This window comes from Suncus etruscus, chromosome 6, assembly GCF_024139225.1.
Source record: "Suncus etruscus isolate mSunEtr1 chromosome 6, mSunEtr1.pri.cur, whole genome shotgun sequence".
NCBI lineage: Eukaryota > Metazoa > Chordata > Mammalia > Eulipotyphla > Soricidae > Suncus > Suncus etruscus.
Genome location: NC_064853.1, coordinates 2028430 through 2051437, shown reverse-complemented (window position 1 = coordinate 2051437; position 23008 = coordinate 2028430). Strand labels below are relative to the sequence as shown.

Here is a 23008-nt window from a genome sequence, read left to right as displayed (position 1 = left end):
CGCCAGGGGATCGAACAGCGGTCTGTCCTACGCTAGCGCTTGCAAGGCAGACACCTTACCTCTAGCGCCACCTTCCCGGCCCCCCTCCATCAGATCTTACCCTGGTCCCAAACTCAGCTCTCTGTCCCTCTCCAGGCCTCAGGGTTTATCATTAGGCCCCTGGTTTCTTTATTTAAAAAAAAAAAAAAAAAAAAAAGAGCTTGGGGGCTGGAGAGATAGCATGGAGGTAAGGTGTTTGCCTTGTATGTGGAAGGACGGTGGTTCGAATCCCGGCATCCCATTTGATCCCCTGTGCCTGCCAGTGGCGATTTCTGAGCATATAGCCAGGAGTAACCCCTGAGCGCTGGCGGGTGTGACCCAAAAACCGAAAAAAAAAAAAAAAAAAAAGCTTGAAGTTGTTATATATGAAAACATTTCCATAAGATTATTGTGTTACTGATCCTACCTACCCTAATCAATAATTGTGCCCTACCTTAGGGTGGGAGCAGAAACATGAAAGATGGAGGAGAAAGACCTCATCCTCCATCCCACCATCATCCAGCACCATCAAGGTGCTGACTTGCTTCAGAAGTCACTTGTCAGACTCTTGCCTGCTTGACCTCCGACAAGACAAACCAAAGTCCTTCGCGGATTCTGGCAGGGTACGGACAGATATAGACTAGGATGGAGATGGAATTTTAGGCAGGTACAGTTGTAGACAGGTGTACACTGTGGAGTAGATGGGTATAGGTGGCAGTGCAGACAGGTATTGACTGAAAGTATAGACTGGAGTGTAGGAGTGGAGACAGGTATATATTGGGGTGTAGAGGAGTGTGGAGTGTGATATGCATATAGGGTGTAGACAGGTATAGTCGGGGGTGTAGATCACAGTGTGGTCTGGGTTGTGCACTAGTGGTGTAGACAGGCGTTGACTGTGGTGTAGACCAGGGTGTAGATTGGAGTATAGACTGGATTGTTCACTTGCAGTGTAGACAGACGGGTGTAGGTCAATGTGTGGACTGGGCTGTGCATAGCAGTGTAGACAGGTGTAGACTGGTATAGACTGGGCATAGACCTGAAGATAGACTAGAGTGGAGATGGCGGTGTAGACAGATATAGACCGGGGTGCTGGCCATCCAAGGTGTAGCTGGTGGTGACCCCTCGGCCTCGCCTGAACCTTCTGCACAGCTGGCCTGGACTCAGCCCAGGACCTCAATTACCACATCTCCTGCATGCTGTACCCGGAGACCTGGGTCACTCCTGTGAGTCACGCTGACCCCATGTGGGAGGCAGTAATGTAGAAGAGCAAGGGGATACAGGACAAGGTCTGAGGGCAAGAGGACAAGAGGTGCCTGGACACTAGTCGCAGATGACGGTTACACTGGGTCATGCCCCCCCTAGAGAACCTTCTGGAAGGTTCCACAGTAGAATTTCTAGAAGCTTTAGAATTCGGGGTCCAGAGATGGGTAAAGCGCTTTGGTCAGGCAGTGGCAGGCCCGGTGGGTGGATGGTAGGCAACGGGCATCCCCTGCTTAACTGCGGCCACCCGGCATCAGAGCAGACAGCAGAGGTTGAGGCGAGCCTCGCCCTCACTCCCCCAGCCTGGAACCGCCCGCCGAGGTGGGTGTACCTGCAGGGCTGCACCCCAACTTGCCCCTGGGGCCCCTCTCTACCTCCCTGGCCTGGGAATTGCTGCCCTCCCCATCCTCTCTCCCTCCCACTCATCCTACCTAACTAGTTTGTTTCTGCAGAGGGATTTGGGGGACACACGGGTGTCTAGGGGCTAAAACATGAACAGTGAGAAGGCTCACTGGGATATCTGCAAGATATAACTTGCCCTTTTCGGAGGTGCAGACTGGGGTGGGGCAGCAGAGTCTCCAGGATCCCCCATGGAAAAAAGTTTTCCAGGATTTTCTGAAAGCTGTGCCCACTGCCACCAGCAGAGGGCAGCATGTTCACACCAGCTTTAAGCGGCGCCTCCAGAAGCCAACAGGACCTGGAGGAAGACCCAGAGCTGGGAGATGGGTGGGTGAGGGACCAACAGTTGGGAGCTCCTCTCTGGCAGGCCTGTGGGCTGAGTGCTGCATCCGGGAACATCCGGTACTCCGGGCAGGCTCCGCTGAGCAGGCCCCCTGGACTGTCTACCTTGGACTGGGGGGACCCAGAAGCAAGGTCAGGTGGTCACCCTCCCACCTACCAGGGGCCTGGGGGTCATGAGGAGGACTGGGGGACAGGGTTCTGGCAGCTTCTGAGGCCTGTTGGTGTTTGCTCCACTCTGGGGACAGATCCTGATGACCTTTCAGTCAGCCTTTGTGGAGGTGTTGGGAGACCCTCACTGCCCTATCCCCCCCGCACCTACCTTGCCCCCAGCACAAGCGTAGCACCTCGTTTCCATCTCCTGCTGCCACCTCTCCAGGTCCCCACAGTGATGCTGAGGGCAGGTGGGGAAGGGGGTTGTGGGCAGCCACGGAGCAGGGGTGCTTCTGTCAGCCAAGAAGGCCCCGTTGGAGGGCATGACACAAGGTGAGGGGTGAGGACGGGGCTCAGCCTGCTTTCCTTGGCTTGTGGGTACAACAGATTGGACATGAGGCTCCCCAAGGGACAGTTAAGATGCAGCTCAGGGTCTCAGGAGCCCCTTCCCAGCTTCAAGCAGAAGATTTGTGGGGTGTGGGGGTAGCACGAGGTGCAAGGTTGCAGGTGAGGTACCTCAAGTGACCTCTCGTTCCTCAGGGAGCCGGAAACTTGTGCCCAGCCTTTTTTTTTTTTTAAAACTCTTAAAAACCGGTTAGTATATTAATCATTTATGCGATGAAAATTGACCAGTGAGAAGTTGCATCTTGAGATACTCCAACTTTAAATACCAAATGCTGTACAAAATAAACAAGCAATGCAGTCTAACCAAGATCACATATTTGTATGGCGTTCCTTGACTGTGCATGTTCAGAGCTCCCCTAGACTTGGAAAGTAGTCTGGGGGTGGTGGGGAATATAGACTCCAGCTTTCTCAATAGTCTACTGCACACTTTTTTCCCACATTCTCATTACACACGTTCAGGCAGGTAGAACTTGCCCCAGTATCGACATTCTGGGTCAAGTCATAAGGGCTCATACTTTCCGGATACCCAGCATGTTGGCAGTGGCTATGTGCTCAAAGGTCCAGGGGTTCTGGTTGTTACGTTCTTGCTCTTCTTGTTGTTTTCTCATCTTCTCTAGAGTCTCCCAGCTCCAGGCCTTTGTAGGGATGGGCAACTTAAGTGCGAACTGGTTGAGTAGATGTTTTACCTCCTCGAATTCACAGAGCCACCCATCTCCACTATGAGGCGACCAGCCTTCAGGAACATCTTTCCCTCCTCCCATGCGCTGCCCCATAGCCTTGCGGTGATGGACTTGAAAGGCACTGGCACTCGCCAGAGGGCAAACATGTTCTTGCGCCCAGCCTTTTTTAGTGCCGAGAGATGCGAATATGTTGAAGGCTGGGCCCCCACTGGGCTAAGAGCAGAGTCTGGAGAGGTATTTCCCATCCTGGGGGGCTCCAGTCCCTCTCTGTGGTGCCAAGTGAGGGAACTCCAAAACCTCTCTCCCTTGGGCTGTGCTCACAGGGGCCTGGGCGTTTGGGGGCGGCAGCTATGGGGTCACACAGGAGACAAGAACCGGGCAATGGTGCCCCTAAATCCCAGATTTATCCATCCTGCAGTGAGCCATCAGGGGGTCACCCCATTTCCAGACTTTGTGTTGCCCAGAACTCTCAGACTGAGGTTCTTTGGGGATTCAACGCCCCAACACATGCCTTGAGTGGAGTTGGCAGGACAGAGAGGGGAGCCAGCATGGTGGGGGGGAGGCAGAGTTCCTGTTGGCAGCCCCACTCCTGATTCCTCTCTGACTCCTGGGTCTTAGAGTCTTCCAAACACCCTCCTCTCTCCTCCCCTCTGTGGGCAAGGGGATTCCCCATAGGCCTCACAGCTCAGGGAAACGGGGCCCAGTCTAAGGGCCCTGAATCTGGGTGGGGTCGGGGACAGGATGGCAGCTGGAAGGACCCTTCTAACTAGGGGGAGTGTTGAAAGGTGATTCCCAGGAGCAGGAGGACTACCAAGACACTGCTTGTTCTTTTGGGGCAGGTCATGGGCCAGAGCAAGAAGCCGGAGATATCCTGCAGACAGGTCTGAGTGCTTCTTGGTTGTTTCCAGGGTGGTACAGGGACCTGCCAGTCAGGGAACAGCCACTGGGGCTTCCCGGTCACCTAAGGGCCGCCCCAAGTGCACTGACCCAAAAGAGTGGAAAGGGGCCTTTGGGATAGGGAGGTCAGTTGGGCATCAGGGCCAGCGTGAACCAAAGCGCCTTGCAGGCCTTTTAAGGGGGCCACACCCAGTGGTGCTCAGGGATCACTCCTGGTGAGGACCAGGAACCACTTGTGGGGCCGGCACAGAGCCGGGGGCAGCGCCTGACCCTGTAATGTCCTTGCCCCAAACCTCAGCCCTTTATGCCTGTCTTTGCTGTTTGGTTGTTTGTGGGAGATTGGGCCTGCTCCTGGCTCTGCACCCCACCCTCTGTCCCATGTCCCCCCGCAGTTCCACATCGGGGCGCCTCCCTGGGTGTGGGGTCTTGGCTCTGGATGTGCTGCAGCAGCACAGGAAATGGGTTAACCTGAGCACAGAGCTCGGTCGGGGTCACCTCTGCATAGTTACAGCCGGGGTTTGTGCGGAAGAGAGGGCACCCTGGCGACCCCTGGACACTATCCAGGCCCCACAGAGGGCAGATGAGGACGAGCTGGGAGGGGGGGGGGCTTGGTTCTGATCTGCTCGCACCTTGCAACCCTGGGCCCAGAATAGCCACACTCTGGGGGAACCACGGAGGGCAGAGTGGGTCTCGGGGCCACAGGGACTCCTCCAAGAAGGACCAGTTCTCGTTGCCCGCCCGGTGCCCAGCATTCCTGGGGCTCCCGAGAGCCAAGGGGCTGGCCTAGATCTTGGGGCACATCCCCTGGGGCGTCGGGGCGCACCCTGGGACTGATGCTTTAGGTGGCCAGAACTGGGGTACAGGGACTCCCAGCTCCTTCAGGGACCCCAGCTAGGTGAGCCGAGGGGTCTGGGCGGGTCGGGGGCGCGCCGGGGCGTGGCGAGGGGCCCGTGGGCTGGTCTAGGGCGCACGGCGGGCGGGCAGGCGGGCAGGCCGGGGCCGGAGGAGGTGGGGCCCAGGCGGGAGCCTGGGGTGAAGGCGGCTCGGGGGGTGCGGGGGGCCTTGGGGGGCGGGAACAGGAGGTGGGGACGGGCTGGGGGTGCGCGGGAGCGGGGGTCCGGGCACGGCGCGCGCTGCGTCCCTGGCACGGCCGGGCCGGGGGTGCGGGGAGCTGGGGGGTGGTCCCCGAGCCGGTTGGGCGGGGCGCGGCGCGGGGCGGAGCTGGGGTGCGGGGCTGGGGGGCCCGGGCCGGCCGAGGGCGGGGCGCGCGGCTGGGCGGGAAGCGGCCACTCGGGCACCTGCGTCCTGCGCGCGGGGCTCCCCGGGCCCTGCTCCACCGGGCGCCTGGCACGATGCGGGCCGTCCCGGTGCTGGCGCTGGCCGTGGCCCTGGTGCTGCCCAAGGCGCCCGCCGACCTCCAGCTCCGCCTGCAGCCCGGCATGTGAGTCCCGGAGCGGGAGGAGGGCGCGGCGCGCGGCGGGGACGGATGGGGCTTTGTCCGCGCGCCCCAGAACCGGGCGCCGTGGGCTCCTGCCTGCGCCCCACTCCCCCCTGCCCAGGGTCTCGAGTTGAACGCCTGCTTGAATTCGCCCCACGATGGGCGGGGACCCAGGCGAGGGGGATTTAGGCGTTTGACGCGTTTGTTTTATTATTTGATTTGGTATTTGGGGGGCACACTCGGCGGTGCTCAGGGGTTACTCCTGGCAGGCTTGGGGGACCCCACGGGATGCCAGGGATCGAACTCGGATCTGCCGCATGCAAATGCTATCCCTTTGCTTCCCCCACTCCACCCCTCGAATTGAGTTCTGAAAGTGGATCCCTTGCGGGTCACTAAGCTAAGGTCCTTCTTCAACTCTAAAGGCACCCGGTACTGCCTTAGACTGCGGTGATCCGAGATCAGGTGCAAGAGGCAAGCTGGGAACCTAGGAGGGCTGTCTTGGGGGCAGTGTCTGGCTCTAGGGTACTCGCCCTGGCTCTGGCTGGACTCAAAGAGGGCAGCGAGGGGCATTTGCAGAGGGGGAGGGTGGGCGGGTGTGGCCGTGGCCCCTGCCTGCCCTGTGCCAGTCCCCCGCCCTCCTTCCTGCCCCTCAGACGGACAGACACTGTGCCCTCCTGCCTGATGGCCTGTCCATCAGCCCAGGCCCCTGGGAATTCTGAATGCTGGCTGGGCATCGGTCGCTGAGCCCTGGGGCAAGTGGGGAGTGTTGCCAAGAGCTCATTCCCCGGCCTGCCCGCTCCCCTAGATGCTCTAGGCTAGGGGGATGGACTCTTGGCAGAGAGGCCCAGTCCAGGGCTTCCGGTCTCCGGGGTCCTGTTTGTACCTCTTCCACTGTCTTTGCAGGGACACCTGGAGGAATCTCTAAGTGCCCGTGAGCCCCTGTTATTAAAGGGGCCTCTGACTGCTGCACAGGAGGGAGGGTAACTTGGTGGTCTCTCCCCTGTAGTCCTAGGGCTGCTGAGGGTACCCCTCCTGCCCCCCTGAAACCTGGGGTGTGAGAGACAGGGGCCTGGAGGCAGTGGGAATCCTTGGGGACCATCAGAGCCCAGACTCCCATGGCCAGTTTCCTGGACCTCAGCTGTCAGGTTGATGCAGAACCTCTTCAGGGCGGCAGAAGGCAGAGGAGAAAAAGGGGTGCTGGATAGTTCCCCCCCCCCCCCCCGCCTCGGTGTCTCTGGACAGCCCCTCCTGCCCCGTGAGCCAGACTCCAGGCTCCAGGCTCTGAGCTGTTGGCGCTGACCACAGTCTCCATCCTTTCAGGCTCTGCTGCCTCTACAGAATCACTGCTATTTTTCTGAGGTCCCATGTCTTGCAACTCACAGAGCTCGGGGCGTCCCTATAGATCCCGCTTGGAGGTCACAAGTTCTGGCTGCTGGGAGCTCCAAGACCAGGGCCTAGGCTGAAGGGCTGGGGGGAGGGCACAGTTCTGGTACCATATGCCAGGAACCAAGGTGCACCCCGATGCTTCTGGGCCATCCTGGGCGAGGCGTGGGGGAGACAAAGACTCCTCAAAACAGGCCACATGGGTACATTGTGACTCTGCACATTTGTTTGAAATTAGTTTCTCCAGGATTTATTCTCACCAAGCTCCTGGCCTGTGGGTGCCACTGACCCCTACCACTCTCCCGGGACTTCCCGCAACCTTTGGGGGAGGTGGGGTCCTACAAGTCCTGTTCTTGCTCAGTACTCTTAAATTCTTCCACGCAGACCCCTTTTCATACCGTAAACGAGGCAGCGTAAGTACCCCAGAGGTCTTGCCATAGCCAGTTCTGGGTTTGTTTTGGTTCATGACCATTCAGAGACCTCCCCTGTTTCCCCCACTTTCCTTGATGGGGTGGCAACCCTCAAACTCGGTGCATGGGGTCGGGGCTGTTATCAGGAGGCTCTAGGGACTCCCAGGTGGGATGCCCACACTATGCGGCCAGTCTTCTATGATAGCCAGGCTAGCTTGCTGCCTTGAGTGAGCTCACCCCAAGTTCCGCTGGCACACAGATGCAGAGATCCGCAGTCCCTAGGGATGTATTTGCTGAATTCACACTCTTAATCCCCGAGGGGCAGGGCGATCTTTGGGATTCCAAGATCCTGGGGTGGGCATCCGAGGAATCCATGCCCCCTAAGGGGTGGAGCATACTCTGAATCCACGCCCCCGAGGGGTGGAGCATCCGTGGAATCCATGTCCCTGATTGGGTGGAGCATCTGCTAAATCCGAGCTCCTGGAGGATCCTTCCACGTGTGTGGGAGATCTGCACATAGGGGAACGGGGTATAGGAATCCGCTCTCTTTGGGAATATGCATATCTGCCCCCTTTGGCTCTGTGGGGCCCACAGATGGGCCTGTCCAGGGTGAGAGAGGCTTTAGACTGGCAGCTTTGGCTTTGGCTCCTGACTCCCCTGGCCCCCTGTGTGTGCCCTGAGCCCAGGGCTGGGCTAAGCTAGCTCAGGAGGCTCCTACCTGCCCAGGCTTCGGGAACCATCCACCTGAAACAGGGCTGAAGCCATTGAGCGCCTGGATTACTGGATCCCCTCCACCTGGCCATGGCCACTCCCCCCCCCAGACAGGACACCCCCTTGGGTTCAGGGGTGCTGGGGGCCCTGAGTTCACAGCTGACGGTCACGGTCTCTAGGCGACTGGGCATGGTGGTGGGCCTGCTGACCTGTGTCCTCTCTGCAGGCCCCACGTGTGTACCGTGCAGGACGTCACCGTGGTGAGTCGTCTCCAGCCCTGTGTCCGCGTCTTCAGCCGCCCTGTGCCCTTGTGGGAGGCTGCCTGTGGGCGCTGGGCCTGGTGCCAGAGCCGCGAGCACAGGTAGGTGCTGAGCCCTGGGTCTTCTCCTGCCACCAGGAGTCCCCCTTTCTCTGCCTGAGGCCTGGGTGCCATCTGCCGTGAACATGGCGGTCCAGGAGAGGGGGCCAAGGGGAGCCACTCGGGTGGGCGAGGTGCTAGGGTGACTGTCCTATGAAGTGGGGACACAGGACTCACTAGACAGTCACCGACATGTGTCCTGGCCCCAAATCACCCACTGGAACGAGGGTCCTGGACAGGGTGGGTGTTGGGTCCTGCTTCTGGTCTTGCCTGACCCTGGCCTTTGGGGGTTGTGAGGTGCTTTTGTCCCCTTTCCATTGCCCAGACCCTGCAGTGCAGAAGCGCTGGGCTCACATGCCCTGTCCGGCCCCTGCTGGGTGGAGCCCACGGGAGTCGTGTCCCATGTCAGGAGGCTCCCGAGTTAGGCATGTTCCATGTCATGTGTATCCAGTGTCAGTATTATCCCATGTCATGTGTGTCCCGTGTCATGTTAGGTCCCCACCGTGAGTTCCTGGAGGTGCAGGGAAGGGTCTGTTCGGTTTTGCCTGTTGTGGCAGTGATGTGGGTCCCTATATTTTTTTGTGGTCCCTATTTTTGTTTTGTTTGGTTTTGGTTTTGGTTTTTGGGTCACACCCAGCAGTACTCAGGGGTTACTCCTGGCTCTACACTCAGAAATCGCTCCTGGCAGGCTCGGGGGACCATATGGGACGCCGGGATTCAAACCACCAACTTTCTGATTGTGAGGCAAACGCCTTACCTCCATGCTATCTCTCCGGCCCCAGTGGTCCCTATTTTTGTCTGGGTCTTTGGTCCCGCTCGTGTGCCCCAGCCTCTGCCTCATGTTTCCAAGACACCCCCTGTTTATTCCCCTCAGGGCCAGTTGAGATTACCACACTTTCTGGTCCCTCCCAGCTCCAAGGCCCTTGCCATCCCCTTTATCTCATGAGGACCAGGTGGGATGGCCTGTCGGATGGCTGCTGGTGCTTTGCCCACTCTGCTTCGCCTCTTGTCCTCTCCTCCCAAGGCACCATGGGAGCTGGCCCTTCCTCCATTGTGAGGACCAGGCTGAGTTCCACCCAGTTCCACTCTGCCACCGTTCGTCCACCCACTCCTTAGGAGTCCCCAAACCAGTGTGGCCCCCGCAGAGCTCCAGGTCGTTCGGGGTGGGTGGGTGGGTGGGTGGGCAGGTGGGCGACAAACCTTCAGTGAAACGGTCAAGGCTGTCCCTGAGGCCCATCTCCTTTCCAGAACAATCTACTACATGGGCTACAGGCAGCTGTACTCCACACAGACACACAGCGTGGCCAGGTGCTGCCCGGGGTGGATCCAGCAGCCCGGTGACCAGGGCTGCCTGTCTGGTGAGTCCAGGGGAACCGTGGTTGGCTCGAGGTGCCTGGCAGGGCTGTAGACATGCCAGGATCCCAGAGTCGGGGTCTGTGCAGCCTCTGCTTCCTGGCGGGGTGGTAGGAAGATCCTTGCCTTGGGGTGGGCACAGGTGAGGTGGGGTTAGAGGGGGTGGGGACAGGGACAGGTTGGGGCTGGACCAGTCTTGGGATCTGGTTTTGGATGTTTCCGCAGACACGGTGACAGGCTCATGGGTGACCCCTGAAGTGGGTCCTGGCATTGTGGCTTTGGATCCTGGCGAGTTGTCCAGGTCACTGCACCTCGTGTCTGTAGAAGTGGGTGGATTTGGCACTGCTGTTCCCACACTCTGGGCCCCTTGTGGGTGTTTCTGCTGCAAGTGGAGAGTCCCAGGGTGCTCCTCTGTGTCTGCGCCTAGGACAGCGTCAGTCTGTCCTGGAAGGAACCTGGAGCCGGATGGGGGAGGATGCATAGGGCCTGGACTCTGGGGGCGGGTGGTGTCACTGTCCCGGGCTCCTCTGTCCCGGCTGTCTCCTGGGAGAGCCTCGGTGCGTCTGGGTGGGTGTGAAGCTAGCTTCAAAGCCCCCATTTCCGCCCAGGGCTTCCACAGGCCCTGCCAAAGGCATAGTGATCATCAGGACTCAGGCAGGAGCTCGGGGTGCTGGGGGCGGGGGAGGGTGAAGCTTCCGGCTTGTCCCCTCAAGTCCCCTGAAGTAGAGAGGCCGCTTCGCAGCAGGAAGGACTAACAAGTGGTGGCAGGGCAGGGAGGGGGAGTGGGGTGCGGGGCTGCCCTGAGACCCCCCTGGGCTGTGTGTGTAGCCGGCCATCTGGCTTCTCAGAAACCTTCCCACTGGCCAGCCTGGGCTGGCCCTGACCAGTGGCCTGGAAGGACAGTGGGCCCGCTGGGAGCTGGGGGCCGGCCCGAGGGGTTGGGATTCCGGGGGTTCATCAGGGCCAGGGCAGAGGCTCCCAGCGGGTTCCGCACTTGAGGTTCGGCCGTTTTTCTTGTTTGTTTAAAAGCTTTATATTTAGCGCAGGATTTCCTCGTCCAAGTCCTCGGCTTTTATGCTTGTTGTGACGGGGACAGGCTTGGCATGTGCCATCTGGGGACACAAGCTGTGCCCTGTCGTCGGGTCCTCCCACGAGGGACTCGGAGGGACAAGCTGGGGTTCTGGGGCAGTGCGGGAGGCTGGTCGCGTTGATTCATCCACTCACTCAGCCGCTCATTCCTGCTTCCAGCCACACTTTTCTGTTCAGTCATTCGTTCCATTGACCCGCTGTGATGTGAATCCCCACGCATTCACTCCTTCATTCATTCCTGCATTCATGTATTCATACATTCACTCACACTTTTGTTCATGCGCTCATTCACTTACTCATCTGTTCACTCCTTCATTCCTTCATTCTCTCATTCATGCATTCATTCACTCTCATCTGTTTACTCATTCTTTTTTGGTTTTGTTTTTGGATCACACTCTGTGGTGCTCAGGGGTTCCTACTGGCTCTGCTCAGAAATTGCTCCTGGCAGGCACGGGGGACCATATGGGATGCCGGGATTCGAACCGCCATCTGTCCTGGATTGGCTGTGTGCAAGGCAAACTTCCTACCACTGTGCTATCTCTCTGGCCCCATTTACTCATTCTTTTTTTTTTTTTTTTTTTTGGTTTTTGGGCCACACCCGGCGGTGCTCAGGGGTTACTCCTGGCTGTCTGCTCAGAAATAGCTCCAGGCAGGCGCGGGGGACCATATGGGACACCGGAATTCGAACCAACCACCTTTGATCCTGGATCGGCTGCTTGCAAGGCAAACGCCGCTGTGCTATCTCTCCGGGCCCTGCTCACTCATTCTTGCATTCATCTATTCAGTCACTCACCTGCTCACTCATTCGTTCACTCACTCATCTGTTCACTCATTCATTCTTTTATTCTTTCTTAAACTCACTGTCAAGCATGCATTTGTTTATTCATGTTTTCACTCACATTAACATCCATTCACTCACCTCTCACTCATGCATTCATTCATTCACTTGCTCATCTGTTCATTCATTCTCTCATCTATTCACTCGCACACTCATTCACTTCTTCATTCATTCACTCATTCAGTTTTCACTCAGCTCCCACCTGTTGTCTTTTTTTGAGGGGGAGGCCACACCCGGCGATGCTCAGGGATTACTCCTTGCTATCTGCTCAGAAATAACTCCTGGCACGCACGAGGGACCATATGGGATGCCGAGATTTGAACCAACCAACTTAGGTCCTGGGTCGGCTGCTTGCAAGGAAAACGCTGCTGTGCTATTTCTCCGGTCCCCCACCTGAGGTCTTAATATAAATTAAAAGAGTCCTGGTATTGGTTTGGGATGGTGAGGCCTTTCTGGGCTTGACTCGGCTCCCGAAGCCCCTATGGTCTGGCAGGTCTGAAGGTGGCAGGGTAAGGGCTGAGAGTTTCCCAAAGCAGTCAGATGAAGTTCCAGGAGTCAGCCAGCTTTATTTCACAGTCCCTACTGCCATGCACACCTCCTCACATGGCCTCTTATACTCAGCCTTTTCCTAGCAGCTACTTCTCTACTCCCTCTGGGCTCTCTCGGCCTCTGTCTCCCTTTCAGCTGCTTTTACCAGGCTTCCTAACTGGCTTCCAAGCTGACCATCTCTCTTTGGTGATGATACTGCTGCTGCTTCCCCGATGATACTGAATTGCTGACGCTGAATCTGATGTTATATCTCTGATGATGATGGCTCTCTCTCCTGATGCTTCTCTCTCTAACTCTTCTTATCCTCTCTCTCTCCCCATGCAGACTCCTCTACCCGCCCACTCCAGGTGGGCAATTCTGATCATTCAGGTGGAATAAATTCAGGTGCTGGAAGTTGAGAACAGGCAAGGCCATGCCTGCCTGGGGAGATGGGAGGGCTCATGTTAGGTGGGGGCTGTTCACAAGGAGACACAAGAAGATGCAGATATGACCAGGTCTGATGCTCTGATGCACGCAGGCACCGGGTGTCGTGATGTGAAACCTGGGTAGGAGGCCCCAGCGGTCGGGCCCAGCAGAAGGGCCGTGAATCCTGCTGGGGTGCAGACAAGGCAGGAAGTGAAGTGTCTCTCTGGCAATTCCTCGAAGGCCACTGTAGCAGGACAGCCCCTGAAGAGGTTGACTGATGGAGGGATGGAGAATGAGGCCCTTTTCTTCCAGCTCGTAGCACGTGTCTGCCACCCTGTCTAGCCCACGGTTCTGAGGTGAAACGGCGGGTAAACAGCTCGCAGACAATCAGGCTCGTGGAAATATTTGCTTTATTTGGATGGACAAAACTGAAGTCCAAAGACTCCGATTCAGTTCCAGCCAGCAAAAGCCTCTCGCCTTCCACAGACCCTTGCTCTTATAGTCCAGAGTCAGGTCCCACCCAATGGTGGGATCAGATACCAACCAATGGTGGAAGCAGAATCAGGTCCTACCCTAGGGTGGGGGCAGAATGCCAGGTCACACCCTAGGGTAGGGCACAATCACCTAATCAGATTAGGGTGAGCAACATAGTAATCCCCCAAAATATTTACATACGCAACAGCCACCCCGTGGCTCTGAGTGGGATGTGGCCTGGGGCCCAGGGTCCCCCCCACCCCTAGCAAGTGTTGAGCAGCTGGTGGGCTCTAGGGTTTGTGCTATAGGGCTTTTTATGGTTTTGATTTTTGGTCACAGCTAGCTATGCTTAGGGGTTATTCCTGGCTCTGCGCTCAGAAGTTGCTCCTGCAGGCTCAGGGGACCATATGGGATGCCTTGGATGGAACCTGGGTCTGTCCTGTGTTGGCCGCATGCAAGGCAAACGCCTAACCTCTGTGCTGTCGCTCGGCCCCCATGTGCTGTGGAGCTTTAGGGTCTGCGCTGTCACCTTCAGAAACCCTGGAGTCTGCATGTCCCCAAGATTCCTCCCCTGTGGCCTCACAGCAGGGGATGGGGCACCCAGTCTGGAGCCCTGCCAGACCCCTGCCCAGTACAGACTCACAGAGGGTCCCCAAAGTCAGGTGCTGGGGGGCCATGCAGGTCTGCCTGCCCACGGAAATTGGGGCTCGGCTCTGCATCTCTGTAGGCTGTGCCCACCTACCTTCCTGAGACAGACCCAGGCTGCCGGTCCCCTTTGTCCCCTTTGGGAGAAACACGGGTCCCCTTTGGACAAAGAAACACGGGGTCCCCTTGAGGCTGAGGTCCCAAGAGTTCTCCTGGGAGGTGAGCCCTAGGGTTGCTCTTGCACACAAGGAACACACAGGGACACAGGGGAAAGGAGGGAGAGAGGAAGGGAGGGAGGGTGGAAAGTGTGAAGGAAGGAGAGGAGGGAGAAGAGGGCTGGGGGGGGGGAGGAGGAGGAGAGGGGAGGGAGGCCTCCTGCTGGCCCTGCCCTGGGAACTGCTCAAATAACTCAGATAACAGCCTAGGTGGGGGGCGGGGTGGGGAGTGGAGCGGCTCTGTGCCGACAGGGCTATGGGATCTAGCTCAGATCTCGGATCTGGGATCTGACCAGAAACCCCTGCCCAGGGCGTAAGGTCTGGGTGATGGGCTGAGCTTGTGCTCAGAGACTCAGGGCTGGGGGAGGCAGGTTTGACTAGCAGGGAGGCGCAGTTGGGGTGGGGATGAACAGGCCTTAGAGCCACCCAGGGACCTGAGGCTGTGTGGCCCAGTGAGTGATGTTCAGGATTCTGGATGTGGGGGTAGGACTGTGGGGGGCTCCCTGGTACCTGTTTTCCCCTCAGTCGCCGCTGGAAAGCCCGGAGCTGATGTGGGACTGCAGGGGGCAGGGGACCCCTCCACCTCGTCCCCGCCCCTCTATCCTTATGGCCTGTGCGGATGCCTTGGCTGCTGGCTGGAGGGAGGGAAACAGCAGAAAGGATGGAAGGAGCGTGACCCCCTTTCCTGCCTCTGCCCCTCTAGCTTCCTTTTCCGTTCGTGCATCGGCAGCGCCCCTGTGAAAACCCACGTTGCAGGCCGGCGGGGCTCTGTGGGGGCTGACCCAGGGGATGTGTGCGACTCTGTCATGGTGAACCCTGACCCCCAGGTGCCTCCAGAGGAGTCACACCCAGTGCCCCCCCATCCATGCTCACACACGTGCTCACACACGGCCCAGCACACTCGTGTTCAGTGTTCACAGCCTCACAGCGTTTTTGCAGACACGAGCATGTATCTGGACACGCTCACACATTGCCCTTCTCGCACACCCACATACTCGGGCTTATCTCACAGTGTTGACAGTGCTCCAGCCAGCCCGGGTCTCTGCCACGGTTCTGCCCTCATGGCAGTGTGTCTGTGTGTAACTGCATGTCTGTGCGTGTCCGCGTGTGTCTATGTGCCTGCATGTGAGTCTCTGTGTGACTGCATGTGTGTGCGTATGTGTGTATATGTGACTTGTGTGTCTGTGTGTGACTGCATGTCTGTGTTGTACATGCCACTGTGTTTCTATATGTGTCTGTATTTATGTATATGAGTTTGTGTGTCTGAGTGTGTCTAAGTGTCTGAGTTTGTCTGTGTGTCTGTGTCTTTGTGAGTCTGAGTGTTTTTGTGTGAGTCTGAGAGCGTGTGTCCGAGTGCAAATGTGTGAGTATAAATGTGTCTATGTGTATAAGTATTGGTGTGTCTGTGTGTATGTCTGTGTGAGTCCGAGAGTCTCTGTGTATGTGTCTGAGTGTGTGTAAGTGTGTGTGTGTCTGAGTGCACATCTGCAGAGGTTGTGGGTCTCTGTGGGCCTGGCTCTGACCCCTGAGTCTACTGTGCTCTTAAGGAACTGGCCTCTGGGTCTGATCTGAGAGCTGCCAACGGCTTCCTGGGACCCCCAAGGGCAGCTCTTGTCCTATCCTTGAATTTCTTGCATGGGGATGTAGGCAGTTCCTACGGTTCCTAGACCCCTTTCACCCTTCGTCACCCCTTGTGGTGGCTGCACTTGGTGCCTGTCCCTCCCGGCCTCTGTCCCTTTGTTCATGGAGGTTGGAGAAGCCTGTTCACTGCGGGCTCTGGTGCCCACAAGGTCCTCCTGGTGCTCTTCCGGGGTTCGTGTTGGCTTCTCAGGATGGGGAACAGGTGCAGGTTCCTGTGGAAGAGACACCATGTGCCCCCATATGATTCCTGGATACTGCCCCTCTGCTGGGGATGATGCTGAGGGCCAGAGTTAAGGCCTCTTACATCCTTTCCTGGAGGTACATGGCCAGCCTATCTCTGCCCTTGTGCTCAAGCCATCTCCTGTTTGGGCCACGGCACCCCCTCTTCTGAGGGTCCCATACCCATCTTTTTATGTTCTGAGTCTCCAGCATAGGGTCGGTCAGCATGTTGTTAAATTTTGTCTAAAACCTGCTCTTCTTTTTTTGTTTTGTTTTGTTTTTGGGCCACACCCGTTTGACGCTCAGGGGCTACTCCTGGCTATGTGCTCAGAAATCGCCCCTGGCTTGGGGGGACCATATGGGACGCTGGGGGATCGAACCGTGGTCCTTCCTTGGCTAGCGCTTGCAAGGCAGACACCTTACCTCCAGCGCCACCTACCCGGCCCCAAACCTGCTCTTCTTATACCATTTCTGAGGACACAGTGAATGAAGCTCTAGCTTGGTTCCAGTCCCTGCCCTCTGTGCTCCTTTTCAAGAACTCTGGCCTTCAACTGAGTCTTTACCATCCTTCCACCCACCCATCCGTCCATCCATCCATCCATCCATCCATCCATCCACCCATCCATCCACCCACACATTCATCCATCAACTAACTCTTCCATACATCCATCCACTCATTTAGTCATCCACCTACCCATCCACCCATCCATCATCTCATCTCATTCATCTATCCACTCATCTACCTACTCATCCACCCATTCATCAACTCATCCATCTATCCACTTATTTATTCATCCACCCATTCATTCATCTATCCATGCATCATCCATCCATCTATCCACATATCTATCAACCCATCCACCCACCCACCCATCCACCCATCCACTCACCCATCCCCCATCCATCCACTATCCATCCATTCTCCCACCCATCCATCCACTTATCCATTTATCATCCATCCACCCACATCTATCCATCCACGTATCCATCCATCCATCCATCCATCCATCCATCCATCCATCCATCCATCCATCCATCCACTTATCCATTTATCATCCATCCACCCACATCTATCCATCCATGTATCCATCCATCCATCCATCCACCCATCCACCCACATCTATCCATCCACATATCCATCCATCCATCCATCCATCCATCCATCCATCCATCCATCCATCTATCCATCCATCCATCCACCCACCCACCCACCCATCCATCTATCCATTCACCCACCCACCGACCCATCCATCCATCTACCCACCCACCCATCCATCCATCCATCCACCCATCCAGCCATCCAACCATCCATTCACCCACCCACCCATCCACCCATCCATCCATTTACTTACCCACCCATCCATCCATCCACCATCCATCCATCCATCCACCCACCCACCCACCCAGCCTGTGTCTCGCAGCATCTGAGGACCCCAGCAGTCAAGCTTCCCTTTAAGGGAAAGATGCCAAATTCTTCTGGGAGCCCCATTTCCTTACAGGAAATGTGCTGGGAATGGATCCAGTGTCTGGGGGGCGGAGCTATTACTGAGGGGTGGAGCCATATAAGTGCTGGAGGTGGAGCCAGTGCTTAGGGACTGAGGCAGCACCAAGGGGCGGAGTCGTCCATGTGCTGGGGTGGAGCCAGTGCCAATGGGCTGGGCTATTTGTCCTAGGGGCTAGGACTCTTCAGGAGGGCTGCCTGGTGGAGAGGGCCTTTGGTGAGCAATGGCCATTCCTGTGGACACTGTGCACTGGTTAGTGTGGTCCTGCCCTGACTCCTATTTTCTGGTGGCCTTGCCCCAAGGGTAGTAACTGCAGACCAACCACCCCATGCCCTGGTGTGACGTTCACAGTGAGGGGACCCCACAAAGGTGTCTGTCACCCTGTGGTCCTGCTCCACAGTGCTGGGGCTCTGGCACCCCCTACACCCCGGGTGCCCCCCAACTCAGCCTCCAGTGTACCCATCCACTCCCCTGAGGAGCAGTGGCACCTTTACCTGGAGATGGGTCGTCGCCTTGGACTTCACTGTCCTGCTGGGGCTCCCCTGGGACCATGGGAACCTCGGAGGACCTGCTTAACCTGAACCGCACAGATCTCTCAGTCCTGACCGCACTGAGCCCCACACCAGCTCAGTGGAGGGGAAAGGGGTTGGCCTTCAGGAAGGGAGGTGGGTCCCCACTGCTGGAGTGGGTGGTCTTGTGGGGGCTTCATGGGGCCCACATGCCGCTGCGTCTACGAGCCATCTTGCTGTAAGTGGGTGCCTGGCCTCTGGCCGACCTTGCTGTCAGAGTGGAGAGGGCCCAGCTGCCTGTGTGCCAAGCCCAGGCCGGGTTCACAGCCCCACTGCCCCCACCCCGCACATGGCTGGAGCTTCTATTCTGGGCATCAGACGTGGGCGGCCACGGTCCCGTCCCCCCCATGGCACTCAAGTTCCCGCAGGGCCCAAAGAACCTCCAGGACCAGGCTCAGGGTGCCTGGGTGGGTCAGTGCTATGGGGGAGAAAGGGGAGAGTGGAGGACAGCGCTGTGGGGTCTGGCTGCAGACCAGGGGGTGTGCCCGGGGATATCGGCATTCAGGAGCTCCCCCGGGTGAGGACGAATGTGAGGGAGCATCCCCATACCAGAAATATTCCTGGAGAGTGGCGCCCCAGCCTTTCCCACACACCCCATCCCATCGTCGTGCATGGCCTGGGGTCCTCTCCATCCTGTGCCCACCGCCGAGCACCGCTGCTCTTTAGGGCTATTCCAGGAAAGATCTGGTGCCCATCCAGCCCCCTGTCCGCCGGCCTCTCCCAGCTGGGTAATTAATGAGGGTCTGTAGCCGGGGGACTGGCAGGGCCTCCCCACATTCCAGAGCGGGGCGGCCCCTCCGTGCCATGCTCCGGCCAGACCACGGCCAGACCCCGGCAGGCAGGAGGGAGGGGGGGAACCACTGCCCAGCTGGGGTCTTTGGAGTCCAGGCCGAAGGGTCAGGTCAGTGACCAGCCCTCAAGCGGCCCCCCGGGGCCCCCAAAACTGCTCCAGAAGCTCCTGTTTATGCCCCTTACCATTGGGGTCTGTCTGTGAATTGGGTTCACCCCCACCTGGTGTGCCTGGCCCCCATTCCAGCCAGCCCCTGGCTGGCTGCCCTGCCAGAGGCCCTGGGCCCAGAGGAAGGTGGGGGTGGGTGGGCTGCACCCTCTGGGACCTTTTTCTGCTGGTCTGGAGTGTGGTACTTGTGCCCCCTGGTGGCAGCAAAATGTCGGCACAGCAGGGCAGAGGCTTCCAAGGGTCCCTGTTCCCGTCCCTGGAGAGTCCCTGAGACACCTGTGTGACTGGAAGCAGAAACAGGCCTGTGAGATATATGGGTGAGATGCCCTGGCTACCTGGGCAGGAGTGGGGACCTGGAAGACACTGGCCATTCACCCCTTTCTTCCTCCGTCTCCCTGTCTCAGTCCAGGGCTGCGGCCTGGAGCTGGGCTGGGGAGGCTGTGGTGAGTCTGGTGTCTTGTGAGGATGGTCAGCAGGGACCCCGAGGTCCTGTCGGGCCCACTCTCAGAGTGGGGGTCACTCGCCTTCCAGGGATGCCAAGGAGCCGGGTCAGGACAGGAGCAGAGTTGAAGAGCCAGTTCTGGGTATGCAGGACAGAGGGCCAGGGGCCACCACACCACCGTGGTGGGGCAGGACAGGGCAGGGCTGGGCGGCTGTGAATGCAACCACAACACAAATTTGTGCATCACTGGATATGATATGCAGAGTACACAACATACATATGAACCACCGGGCACATGGGCATGTGGGTGACACATGACATGTAAACACATCACACAGTGCAACACTGCACAGAGATTCAGGTCGTATAGCATGTGTGGGTATGCAAGGGCATGACACACTCAGTGTGCAGATGTGCACCCAGGCACCCACACATATGAACTAACATGTACAGATGCATGCACTGTCATGTGTGAACTCACATGTGCACACCCATGTATCACCACACATATGAACTCCATGCATACCACGAACAGCTGCACAGTCCAAGATTGGGTGTCTGTTGTAACGTGGGCATCTTGTCTCAGTGGGGCTTGGGCACCAGGAGGGAGCCGGGGCAGGACCAGTCACCAGGACAGTGCACAGAGAGGAAGGCAGGGCACTGCCTGGCCCACAGCCCTCCTGTTCCACCTGCTACCTCTGCTGGCTTTGGTCCCCGCATGTCCCCTCCTGAAGCCCTTTCTCTTTTGTGGGGGCGCCCATACCCAGTGACGCTCAGGGGTTACTCTTTTTTTTTGTTTTGTTTTGTTTTTGTTTTTTGGGTCACACCCGGCGGTGCTCAGGGGTTCCTCCTGGCTGTCTGCTCAGAAATAGCTCCTGGCAGGCACGGGGGACCCTATGGGACACCGGGATTTGAACCAACCACCTTTGGTCCTGGATCGGCTGCTTGCAAGGCAAACGCCGCTGTGCTATCTCTCCGGGCCCTCAGGGGTTACTCTTGCACTCAGAAATCGCCCCTGGTTTGGCAGACCACATGGGATGCTAGGGGATCGAATCTCGGTCTGTCCTAGGCTAGCGGGGACAAGGCAGACGCCCTACCACTTGCTCCACTGCTCTGCCCCCATCCCCGGAAACCTTTTCTGCCAGTCATTGCCACACAGTGGAAAGTTTGGACAGTGACCGAGGCCCTCAGAATCTGAGACTGGCCCCCAAAGGGTTTGCTATGTGGGAACTCGAAGCTGGTTTCTCCTGGTGCTCCCCTGCCCCGATGGACTCACTGACATGGGCAGAATGGGTGTTTCCAGGCTTCCCAGGTGAGCAGGGAGATTCTAGAAGATTCCAAAAGGATCCAGGGAGGCTGTGGTGGGGACATGCATTCTTAGCAGCGGCCACTAGGGGTGACCTTGGACCAGTCCTGCTGGGTTCCCCAGAGCCTTGGTGGGAAAGGCCTGGGCTTGGTGGGGCTAGAGCTATATCCCGATGCCCCCACGGCCTCCTCACAGGTGCCCCCTAGTGTCTATCGGCCTGTCCCTCAGCAGCCACAGAAGAGCAACCCTGGGGGGGTTGCTCCTGGGAGCATGTTTGAGCAGGGACTCACCCCTCTGTCCCCCAGACAGAACTTACCCACACAAACACACCCCGGTGGGCCCCTCTGGGGGCTGCCTGCTGTGGGTGTGTCTGGGCAGTTCTCATTGATGTATTTCGGGAAGGGTTTGGGGTGCAGCAGGAGTCCCAGCCTGGCTCCTTCCGGTAGCTTTGGTCCATTATTCTTACCCATCATCCCTGGCATCGCCCACCCTACTCTCTTGGCCCCGCCTGAATGCACCGGCCACACCCACCACCTGCATTGACCACGCCCACAACATCACTGGCCACGCCCAGATGCCTTGTTCACACCCATCACCTGCACTGGCCTCACCCACTATCCCACCATCTCCTTGAGCCCATCCATACTCTCCTTGGCCACACCTACAATCTCCCTGGCCACACCCATAGTCTCTCTGGCCACACCCACAGTCCCCCTGGTCACACCCACGATCTCCGTGACCCTGCACACAGTCTGAGGGATGTGGTTGGAGCTTCTGGACCAGCCAGGCTGGGTGCTGAGTGTACTGGAAGAGCTACTGGCCGGAGGGTTGGGGGTCTCTGCACTAGTCCTGGTGTCCGGGAGCCCTGGGCCAGAGCAGAGCTGGACTGGGGACCGAGGCTCTGGGCTCTGTCCCAGCCCATCATCCATTGGTGACGGCCCCAATTCCAGGTTCCAGGGAGTTTTGGGGTGTCTGCCTGCAGGGGAGACAACTGCAGCCACAGAGCCTGGACATGGGGAGCCTGGGCATGGGGGTGCTCTTAGTTTGACCCTGCTCTCCTCAGCCCTGTCCTCAAGAGTGCCCACCCTGATCAGAGTCGGCCCAGTGCAGAGACCTGCCGACAGCCGACAGCTGCCCTCACTCCGGGTCCTGTGGCCCCGTCTTTGCTTGCCTTTTTTCTGATCTCTGCTTTGGAAGGGTCGGAATGTGCCCACACATGGCCCATCCTTGGAGCGCCCGCAGGCTGGTGCCACTGGCCAGGACCGTCTGGGGCAAATGGGGGCAGTCCTGAGGCCTGAGGGGGTGCAATGGGATGCTGGACACACAGGGCCTCCCTCACCAGGTGCCTTGCCCCACCCATCTCAGAGCTCACCCACGCCTTCCTCCATTTCGGGATGCACCCTGGCTGTAGGAGGGGGATCTTCAGGCCACCTCCTGAATGCCTGCCCTGACATGTGGCCTGAGAGCTCTTGTCCAGCCAGGCCCCTTACAAGGGACCTTACACCCTTGCTGTTCTCTGTGCCTACAGCCGGCGACAGACCCCACGGGCCCAGCTGGGAAGTTGTGGGCGTCTGCTCTAATTCTGGAGTCATCCAGAGCAGCCTGGGGTGAGAGCCTGAGAGAAAGGGTGCTGAGTGGGGAGACCAGGCCCTGATCTGGGTCTGGGCAGTGGCTGTGGGAGGCCATGGCCCCTCCCTCCGTGTCCAGCCCCGCTCAGCACTATTTATTTGTTCCACATTGAGGTGAACTTACTGCACCCTGAAACTCACTTTAAAAGGGGCAGGTGGATGTCATGGAGAGTGGTCACAAAAAGCCTTTTCTTGGGGTGGCTGGAGCAATAGCACAATAGTAGGTTGTGCTCCTACAATGGTAGGACAGACCCGGGTTCAATTTCTGGCATCCCATCTGATTCCCCGAGCCTGCCAGGAGAGATTTCTGAGCGCAGAGCCAGGAGTAACCCCTGAGCTCCGCTGGGTGTGCCCCCCCAAAAAACCCAAAAAACAAAAACAAATCAAAACAAAAAAACCCCTTCCATGCAACTCCAGAACATTCTAGAACATTCTCCAACATTTTCTCAGAAGAGACCCACTCTGAGTCAGGGGTGGCTTCTGGGGTCACAGGGGAGGAGCCTGTCTGTCTGTCTGGAGACTTTTCTCTGCTGCTGGAAAAGTCCCCATGGGGGTCTGGGGGGGGGGGAACCTGCAGTCATGGAAGGGAATAAGGGTTTCCCAGCTCCCGTGTCTACATAGCACCCAGAGGACCTGGCTGGGAGGGTCTTATGGGGTTTTTGGGCCACACCCGGCAGTGCTCAGGGTTACTCCTAGCTGTCTGCTCAGAAATAGCTCCTGGCAG

The 23008-nt window shown here is 58.0% G+C and overlaps 1 protein-coding gene and 1 pseudogene across 1 annotated transcript in view; one reads left to right on the top strand and one right to left on the bottom strand.

The window, feature by feature from the left end:
- The window catches only part of CEP104 (centrosomal protein 104), a 223291-nt gene that overhangs the window by 94454 nt on the left and 105829 nt on the right, over positions 1–23008 (top strand). The gene's annotated exons all lie outside the window — the stretch shown is intronic.
- LOC126010956 (39S ribosomal protein L16, mitochondrial-like) lies at positions 3020–3499 on the bottom strand (annotated as a pseudogene).